A 10,568-nucleotide genomic window follows, 5' to 3' on the forward strand; every position below is an offset into this window, starting at 1 on the left:
TGAGCCTGCAGCTTGACCCATTTTACGCCCAAATCTCGAAAATATTAAGTTTGGGCTGCATAATTTTCATAGGCTTTGCCTAGAGTTGCTAATTTGAGCAAGCCCTCCCTCCACATTTGATTTTGCTTGCAAGACAGGTTTTACCTGTGTGCTTTTGGCTTGCTTTAGGGGTAGCCACTCCCCCTGCATTGTGCCTTTGGCCAATTTGGTTTTTAGTCTCCTCTGTGGGCATTATTGTCGCAATTTTGTGTGACTATGGCAGAATATTACGAAGAGGATGACTATTATTAAGAAGATGACGCCTCTGGCTCTATGGAGCAGGATTTGGTTGAGGCTTTGGATCAAGGGGGTCAAGAGTCAGTCAATAAGACCCTGGTTCGGGCAATTACTCCCTTGTTCATTTGTCCCAGTATACACAACAACAGGGCTGGTTTCCATCTTCTCGGGTTTCGTCTAAATCTCCCACTAACCCCCATAAATCAGTATTTCAAAAGTTGGTAAAAGCCTTACCTTCTGACCAAGTGTCTGCTAAGTCCTCCGTGGGGGCTTCCACGTCCCAGGTTCAGCTGACTGATTCTGATGTCACTCACTTCTCTTCCTCCTCTGACCAGGATGATCCCCCACCCTCAAAGAGAGCCTGTAAGGAGCATTATGTGGGTGCTTCCACGCTTCCTCCTCTTCTCACATTTGGGCCTTCCGATATCATTCATCCTAATTAGTTGTCTTGGCTTCCGTCTCCGGCTGTTGCAGAATATGTTCAGGCACATATTCGCCAGCGCTTTGAAAAAGATGTCTGGGCTCGCCTAAGGTCTGAATGCCCTCGTCCTGATCTGGCCGACAATTTGGCCGACACCCCAGAGGTTGACCCTACCATGGTCACATACCTTAAGAAGTATGCCAGGGATCCAAATAAGGGATTGACCGAACATGGCGTTCCTGTCAGGACAAGATGCTGGATTTATTGGGTCCTCTTACTAAGATTTTGGACCTGGGATTTCAGGCCAAGGAATCTTCAGGTCTTGTTGATCCAGATGAATTGATCGAGTGGTCCCAAAGGGCCATTTAACAATTGGGTAATGCCAATTGTGCGAATTCTTGTGAGCGTCGCCACTCCATCCTTCTGAAATTAGACCCCAAATTGGCGGAACTATCTTCTTCCGAGTCCGGACCGTTGGCTCAGGGACTGCTTTTTGGCCAACCTTTCCTGAAGGAATTGACCAAGTTTGTGGCTACTTTTAGGGGGGTCGAGAAGGCTCAAGCTTCTCTGAGACAAACCTTTCGACCGGTTTTTGCCAGGGCCAGACGACACAGGGGACGCTCGTTCGGCCGGGGATCTCAACAGAATTCCCAGCGGGGATTCAGTCCCAAAGAGGCGGAGGACAAGATGCTGGTTACAACAACCGTTCCAACTTCTATCCCTCTCGCAAAGGGAGAGGACAGTATAAGAAAGGAAGATTCAACGGGAATCAGGGAGGACATCATGATTCCAACACTTAAGGTGAGGTTGATTTCAGCTTTGGAAGTTGTATTGGGGGACAGGATCCAATTTTTACTGCAGAATTGGCGTCTGATCTCTAGCGATGCATAGGTGCTGGAAACTGTTCAGGGTTACAAGATAGAATTTTACCAGCCCCAACGTCAATCCCACCCTCCAACCCCATTGTTTTTCTTGCTTCAAGATCAAAAGTTCATTTCAGCAGAGATAGAATCCCTTCTGAAAAAAGGGGCGATTCTTCAGACTTCCCCCCATCCAAAAAGGTTTGTGAGCACAGTTTTTCTGGTTCAGAAAAAGGGGGTGGATCCTGCTTGGTTCTAAATCTGAAGGATTTCAACGGAGAGGTGGTTTATCGCCATTCCAAGATGGAAGGTATTCATCTGTTGCAAGATCTGCTTCGAGAAGGAAACTGGATGGTCCGTCTCGATCTAAAAGATGCGCATTTGTCGATTCTAATTTACGGCCCGCATCGTCAGTTCCTGCAGTTCCAGTGGCAGGGGAGTTGGTTCGAGTACAAAGTTCTCCCGTTCGTCCTCTTCTCAGCACCTTGGTTCGCAAATTTTGAATTTTTCTGGTGCCTAGTTTTAGCCACAATGGTCAAAATCCTTAATGATAAACTTGTTTGACCGAATCTAACTATTCTAGCATACAGAAGCTAGCTCAGTCAAACTGCTCTTTCACACTCCACAACATTTAAAGAAAGTATGGAATCCCTGACACCATCGTGCTTATGTGTTTTTTCAGTACTTTAAATCTGCAAAGTTAGTTGACCAGGCATTTTGGGGGCTTTTTAACGAGGGAATAATGTAAAAGATTACACATTTATAGGAATGATGTGTTCTTTGGATTATTAGTTAAGTATTTAGGAAATCTGCCTTTTCTGTGTGGTCACCTCAGTTTTTTTCTTTTTGCTGAACCCTATATTTTTGATAGCTTACGAAGTCTGTGCATGTTACCCCTGCTAGCCAGTAGTAAAGTACCTGTGCTCCCCCTTTAAAGGTGGTTGAATTGGCACATTACTAATTGGCATATTGAACCTGCCTGTAGGTCAATAGTATCTGGTAAGAAGTCTGAATGGGTCTGGGGTTTGGAAGTTGAATGCTACCATTGGACCGCAGCAACTATTATACCATCCATAACAGAGGCAGTGTAAACATGGCCTCAGACCTTCTATTGTAGCATTACATTAGTAGTGCAAAAACTGCAATTCAACCTGTCAAAACAAATCCCTTTGACAGGTCAAAACCTCTCTTTTAAAAATTAATGTCACACTTTTGTAGGACTTGTCACTCACAAGGGAGGATGCATGTTATTTTGAAGTAGGACTTGTGGAAATTAATTATGCAAGTCACTACTGTGACTAGCACCCAAAAGCTATTTTTCACTGTGGCAGGCCTAGCTGTCCTATGTAGAAAACCAAAGTACATATTAGCATCCTAATATTGTATCTCAGTAATATGAATAACATGTAAGGGAAAGTAACGTTAAGAAAATTACATTTTGCCTGCCTGATGTTCCTGAAGATTTATTTGCAGGGGCTCTAGAGTTTCTGTCAGCCAGTAAATAGCCTTGAATAGGTATGAATATGTGTGAAATGCCTCCCTAGAGCAAACACAAGATTAACCGGAATGAGGAGATATAACTCCTCCGAACTCCACAGAATGAGTAGGGTGGGGGCTGTGGCCATCTTTTTCACACTCCAGTGTCAAATCCTGTATGAGTGTCAAATGCTGCTTGACGGGTCTACAAGGTTCAGTTATATTACATTACAATACCTGCATTTACAAAACATGCCTTTACTACGCAATGCCTTTACCATGAATTGCCTTTACCATGCATATACTTTTACCATGCATGCCTTTACAACGCAAGGTAGCTATATAAAAGGTAAGTGAGACTCCTACTTATTTATATATCTCTCATTCTCTCTCTCTCTATACATGCAGATATTAATACAGATATGTGTGTAGATATTCATATATAAATGCCACAAGCCTCGCACCTTACGCAGTTTGATCAACCAGGAAAAGACGTGCCTTGAGACCCAGGTCTGGTGCTAATTTTTTATTATTCCAAAACACCACCAGCCGCCATCACAACTCGTTTCGGCAGATCCCTGCCTTCATCACATGACAACATTAATGTGTACCACCTCCATTTTTAAAGTGACAGTGCATTCATAGACATGGAAAACATACCATACTCATGCACAGTAAGGGCTCAAATGTTTTTTTCCTTTTCATCCTTATACACCACAAAGTTAAAATGTTAAGTATAAATACATTTTATAACAGGAAACAAAACTTTTCCTAACATAGTACTTTATGCCCATGTTATTTTTCCACATAATGTGTATTGATTATCAGTAAACCAATTGATTTCAACAATTTCTTGCTCAAATGCATAAAAGCTCTATGATGACCCATAATGTTTGTATCCATGCTAATGTAAACAATTAAAAATGAGTATGTGGAACCTAAAAAATTCCCAAATTAGAGAATAGTAAAGTGCAAAATGTGTTTGAAGTATAGCGACCTTGCTGTACTTCTATGTGTGCAAATTTACAAATTAAAAAAAAGTGCTATAGTGCCTATTGAAAGTATGTATTTAAACTTATTGCACTCCTGCCTTAATTTAAACGGCTTATGACTTTGAGTTTTTGCCATTATCGCAGGATTATGTGCAGAAAAAACAGCATGTGCAAATTGCCTTTTAGTTTCCTATATCAGAGGTTTTAACCAGAAAAATACACATCTGATAAATGATTCCCACAATTATAAATATGATCTTTCTAAAATCCATCATAAGTACTTAATAAATAAATACATACAATAAAAATCACATAAATATAATTCATTCATCATAAAATGTTCCTAAAAAACCAACAATAAAAAGTACTCATAGTATTTAAAATATTTCATTCAATATTTCATGTTTTTCAAGGTGCAAAAAGTGGGTGGTTTTAAGGCATAGATATTTCTTATTTGAAATCAGGTCATTATAATTCATTGGATTTAAAACCAAGCAAAAGAAAGGGAAAGAACTCTTTTTTCTCTCTTTTTTCTCCTTTCTCCAGGGCCACACGATATGTTTATGTTTGCTATCATAATAGGGGAGCAGGGATTTTTACTCTAGGTATGTATACAAGCCCTCACTCATATTAAGCCAGTTTGGCGGTTTTGTATTGAGCTGTAATATATATAGTGGGTTTCCAAACATCTTATTGTCCCTTCCCTGTCACCTCCTCTTCTTTGTATTGGGACAGTGTCAATGACATAATACTTCAAATCCTTTGGATTCCCACCATGATGTTCCCTGAAGTGACGTGCTACTGGGTAATTCGGGTCATTATTGTTTAATATGTTGTAGCACCCTTTTGTGTGCTGCCAACTTGGTGATCCCGATATATTTTAAGTTGCAGCTACATTCTAGTATATATACTACAAATTCACTTCTGCAGGTTGGGTGGTACTTTATCATTTGCACTTTTGCACTAAAGGTTGTCAGGAATAAAGATTTGTTGCACCCATAATTACAGGCCTTACAATTCGAACATTTAAAAAATCCTTTCCTGGCGGTGAGCCACCCGGCTTCTTCCTTGTCTACTGGACTGCTTTTGACCAATATATCCACCATGGAGGTTGATTTCCTATATGCTATCAAAGGGAAATCTGGGAGCGAACTGCCTATAATGGGATCGTATTTCACAATGTGCCAATTGCGCTGGATGATCTTGCGCAATTCCTTCTCTTGTCTACTTCAGGTCATAATTTGTCTAGGTTGGTCTCCAGAGACTGCCAAGTTATTCTCTGAGGTGTTCTGAGACAGTACCCTGTCCTGTAACAGATCCTCCTTAGCCTTGAGCCTATACTTCTTGATAGCTATATCTATGATTTTTTCATTGTATCCTCGTTCAATGAAGCGAGCTTTACTTTCTTGTTGGTGTCTTTCTAAATCCATATTTCTGCTACAAATCCTCCGCAACCTAAGCATCTCCCCATAGGGGATGCTGTGTAATAAGTGCGGAGGATTTGCACTTGTTGCATGAAGCAAAGTATTGCCCGCAGTTTCCTTACGAAAGAGAGATGTGTCAATGTTACTGTTGTTTAAAGTAACCTTTACATCTAAAAAAGGGAGACTGTGGTTACTTATACAGGACGTGCATTTCAAATTCACATCATTACTGTTAATACATTCAATAAAATCTTCTGCTTCATTCACTGTCCCGTTCCAGATTATAATCAGGTCATCTATATATCTTAACCAAGACACCACCTTTTCTTCGTAAATGTCTTGGTATTGCTTCCTGAGGACCAGCTCCTCCCACCATCCCATAACCATACAGGCTTAACTTGGGGAGAATATAAGAGAAAGAAAGCTGCGGCTAACTAAGGTTCGCACTCAAGTTTCGTAGTAGAAAATATTTTGATGATCGTGCAAATCACAAACGGGGCTAGCCGCACAGGAGCTCCGCTGCCAGGGCAGATACCAAATTGTATAAGGGAAGGATGGTTCACCGAAAGAACTGGTCCGTAACAGGAAAGTGATTTGGAAAAAAATCCTTTATTTTAAACGTTAAAAGGCCTCAGCCAACTCGTTTCGTCCCCAAGGGGACTTCGTCAGGGCTAGAGTAAAACGACAATTGTAGTTGGTCAAGAAGGAGGATGCTCTGTCACTCCTACAGCAGCAACATAATCATTCAAAAATGTGCATAGGGAATCTTAATCTGCAAATGTGCGAAGAAACAGCGAGCGATGCAGCATATGTCAATCCTGTTCACCGCTAAAGTAGAGTTCGCCCCATATTAAGGGAATGTACTGTGTTCGTAGTATCGAGCTTCGGAAAGCCAGTGATTCAAAGGAGAGAAGCTGGCCCCCATCACAACTCCTTGAACCTGTCGGAACATTTGTTTTTTAAAAAAGAAAAAAGGTGTTTTCTAAGCAGAAAGTCAACAAGTCTATCAACATTCTATTGTGCTGGGTGAATTCAATTGGTCTCCTTGATAAAAAGTATTCTACAGCTTTTAAACCGTCACAGTTCTTTGTACAGGTGTATAATGAAGATACATCAAAAGGTAATGAGTTGATAACCTTCTTGCCACCTTACCTTACCAATTTTACATATAAAATCACCTGTATCTTTAATGTAAGATTCCAAGCCTTGGACATGTTCTTGTAGAATAAAATCTATATATTTAGATAAGTTTTGTAATGGTCCATCGCAGGCTGCTATAATTGTCCTGCCAGGTGGCTTGTCCTTGTTTTTATGAATCTTTGGTATAAAGTATATGACGGGTGTTTTAGGATACTCCTTGTTTTAAAATGTAAGTACATATAAGCTCAAGAGACCCAAACTCCTTCAAGCCAACAGTTTCTTGTGTAGTTGGTCCTGCATGGTTTTGTATTTGATGGTGGAACTCATATGTAGCATTCCTTATCTTTCAATTGGCTGTATGCTTCTACCATATAATCTGAAAGAGGCCAAAGTACATATATAAATATACACACAGATATGTGCATACATCTATATATTTATATACACATGTTTAACTGACTTTTTAAATTGGTGGTGATCACCCCCAACGCTCCCCCATTTCCCAACCGATTCCCTTTCCCATCCCTGATCCTTAAAAATGCCATTACCATCCTATACACTGACTCAACCCTAAACCCCAAAAAACACCCTTACCCTATACCCCTAGCAACCACTATCCCTAAAACACCCTTATCATCTAATACCCAAATGTATACCTAAACCCTAAAAACACTCTTACAACCCTACAGCCCAGTGGAGTATATTTGATTCTTCTACAGTGGAGAGGCGTAGAGTGGAGTGTTATAGAGTGGAACAGCATACAGTGGAGTTGTGTACAACAGTGATGTAATTTAAGATGTCATCAGGGATATCATGAGTGATGTCACTGACCATGTCATGAGTAATGCAATATGTGAGGTCATAACCAATGAATCAATCATGGGTTTGTTGAGCGCTACTTCTCACCAGTAAAGGGTCTCAAGGTGCTGAGGGGAGGCGTAGGGTCCTGTCCATCAAGGAGGAGGTCTATCTATGAGCCATGTCTTGAGGTCCCTCGTGAAGTTGGGAGTGATGTCATCTGTCTGAGGTAGAGCAGGAGGGCGTTCCAGGCTCTGGCCACGAGGAAGGAGAAGGAGCGGCCTCCTGATCTGGACTTCCTGGTGCCTGAGACTATGGCATGGGAGAGCTGGGCTGATCGTAGGGTACTTTGTGGTGCATGGAATGTGAGTCGCCTATTCAGGTGTGCTGGTCCGGTGTCGTGGAGGGCTTTGTGTGTGTGGGTGAGAATCTTGAAGGTGATTCTTGACTCAGTGGGGAGCCAGTGTAGTGTGTGCAGGTGCTGGATGATATGGCAGTGTCGTGGCAGTTTGAGGATTAGTCTGGCTGCTGCATTTTGGATGTTTTGAAGTTTGCTGGTGAGGTTTTCGTTGATTCCGGCATAGAGTGCATTGTCGTGGTCAAGTCTGCTAGTAACGAGGGCATGTGTGACGGTCTTTCTATGTTTAAGGGGAATCCATTTGAGAGACTTTCTAAGGAGGTGGAGTGTGTGGAAGCAGGAGGATGCAACAAAGTTGATCTGGCGGTCCATTTTGAGTTTGAAGTTCAGGATGATTTTGAGGTTGTATGCATGGTATATGGGGCTGGGCGGGCTTCTGAGGGCGTAGACCACCAGGTGTCGCTCCAGGCATCGGGGTGTGGGCCCATGATGAGTATTTCTGTTTGGTCCGTGTTGATTTGTAGACAGATGCTTTTCATCCATTTGGCGACTGCTTCCATGCCTTCTTGAAAGTTGTGTTTGGCTGCGTTGGGTTAGTTGGATAATGAGAGGAGGAGTTGGGTGTCGTCTGCATCTGAAACAATGTTGAGTCCCTGGGTTCTGACGATGGGGGCGAGCAGAGCCATGTAGATGTTGAACAACGTGAGGCTGAGGGAGGATCCTTGGGGGACTCCGCAGGTGGTCGGTGTGGGGTCCGAGAGGAAGGGAGGTAGTCTGACCTGCTGAGTTCTGCCGGAGAGGAAGGAGTGGATCCAGTCGAGGGCCTTATCCCGGATCCCTGCGTCATGAAGTCTGTGTGTTAGGGTGCAGTGAGAGACAATGTCTAAGGCTGCTGAAAGGTCGAGGAGGATGAGGGCTACTATCTTTCCTCTGTCCAGGAGGGAGCGGATGTCGTCTGTTACAGTGAGGAGGTAAGTTTCCATGCTGTGATTCTTTCTGAAGCCGTATTGGGAGGAGTCAAGGACATTGTGCTCTTCGATGAAGGTGGCAAGTTGGTTGCTGATGGCTTTCTCAATAACTTTCGCTGGGAACTTCAGCAGGGAGATGGGTCTGTAGTTCTTGAGGTCAGTAGGGGTCCGCCGAGGGTTTCTTCAGGAGGGGGTTGATATCAGCATGCTTCCAGTCATAGGGGAAGGTGGTGTTCGCTAGGGAGCAGTTGATGGTTGATGGTGCCAGGGGCGCGCCCACACAGCGCCATCATTAAGTAGGGGTCGTGAAGGGCTGGACAGCTGGGAGGCGGGAGCGGGAAGGGAACCTGGCGTGGGCTGGTCGCGCTAGGGTGGAGGGTCCGCGGGGACAGCAGTGGCGGGGAAAAGCGGGAGAGAGGTGCACAGAAAAGAGAGTAGAGTGAAAACAGAGTAAAAGTGAAAAGGAGGATGGACAGTGATAGAAAGAGAGTGACAGTAAAAGGGTGAAAAATGAAGGTGAAAGAAAAGAGGTCAAAGGAAAAGACAAGCAAAAAAACTGAGTGAGAGTAAGAGTGAGAGGTCCACTGGACCACCAGGGATGAGGCGCAGTTATAGCCTGTGGGTGGAGGAGGTCCTCGAACACCAACACTCGTGAGTGCAGGGGCTCAGGAGGGTGGTGGAGCTGCGAGGGTAGGAGAGCAATTTTACTGACAATAAGTCAGTGCATTGCATTGCAGGGCTGTAAGTTATAGTTAGCTGAGATAACTATAACTGCTAACTCATGAACTTCAATGGCTTTGTATGAGTAAAATTTGAGCCTAACTATAACGTCCCTGTGACCTTTGGTTTTTTCAGTGAATTTCTAAGCTGTTTTTAATGTTATTTGCAAACAATAACATCCCTGAAACCTTTGTTTTTACTAGCGAATTTCTATGTTTTTAATGTTATTTCCTAACTGTAACGTTAGTTTAACCTTTGGTTTTTAAGTGAATTTGTAAGGTTTCTAAAAATTGTATTTCCTAACTGTAACCTGTAACCTTTGAGAGTGAGTGTGTGAGTGAGTGCATGAGTGTCTCAGTGGGTGTGTGAGTGAGTGTGTGAGTGTCTCAATGGGTGTGTGAGTCTATGAGTGTCTAGTTTTCTTTTGGTGACTATCAGTTCAATACATTTAGATAAATACATACATAAATACACGAGGAAACACTACCAATAACAAATAGGTTATAAAAGGGAGAATAAAACAATTGTTCAACATTTCACATCTGACAACAAAACAGCAACATTAGACTCTATTCAGGATTCCAAAGGCGCCAAATCATTTAGGCTTCAGCTAAACTAGCCTCGCTGTCAATTTTCCACTTATAGATGGGGCCCAGATGCGTCTCCCTATTTTTTTAGCCCTCCATCCTTTCCTTTCATGTATACCATTTTTGAAAATTTAAAAAGCTAAAAGCCCTTGAGAGTGGCACAAAGATAATCCCTGGAGACCCTATCAAACGCCTTCTCAGCACCAAGCAGAACAAGCGCCATAGGGTGTCCGGAAACTGATGTACTATCACATAGAGTGATCACTCTGTGTATATGATCGGCCATTCCTCTGTCTGGAATAAAACCGTGTTTCAAGGGGGATAGCACCTTCCCTATAATACAGCTCAGCCAGTTAAACAATAGCTTAGAAAATACATTTGTGTTGCTATTCATGAGGCTTATGCCCAGTTTCGTTTGAAGGTTTCCCTTTCTTAGGGAAAATAATAATTTTAGCCCAAGCCCTCTGGGGTAGCCTCTCCTTTCTGTACTAGACACATTATATAGATTAAGTTCACACCCACAGCTAAGAAAAAAACTTTGTAGAACT

Source organism: Lissotriton vulgaris, chromosome 2_1 (assembly GCF_964263255.1).
Source record: "Lissotriton vulgaris chromosome 2_1, aLisVul1.2, whole genome shotgun sequence".
NCBI classification, from domain to species: domain Eukaryota; kingdom Metazoa; phylum Chordata; class Amphibia; order Caudata; family Salamandridae; genus Lissotriton; species Lissotriton vulgaris.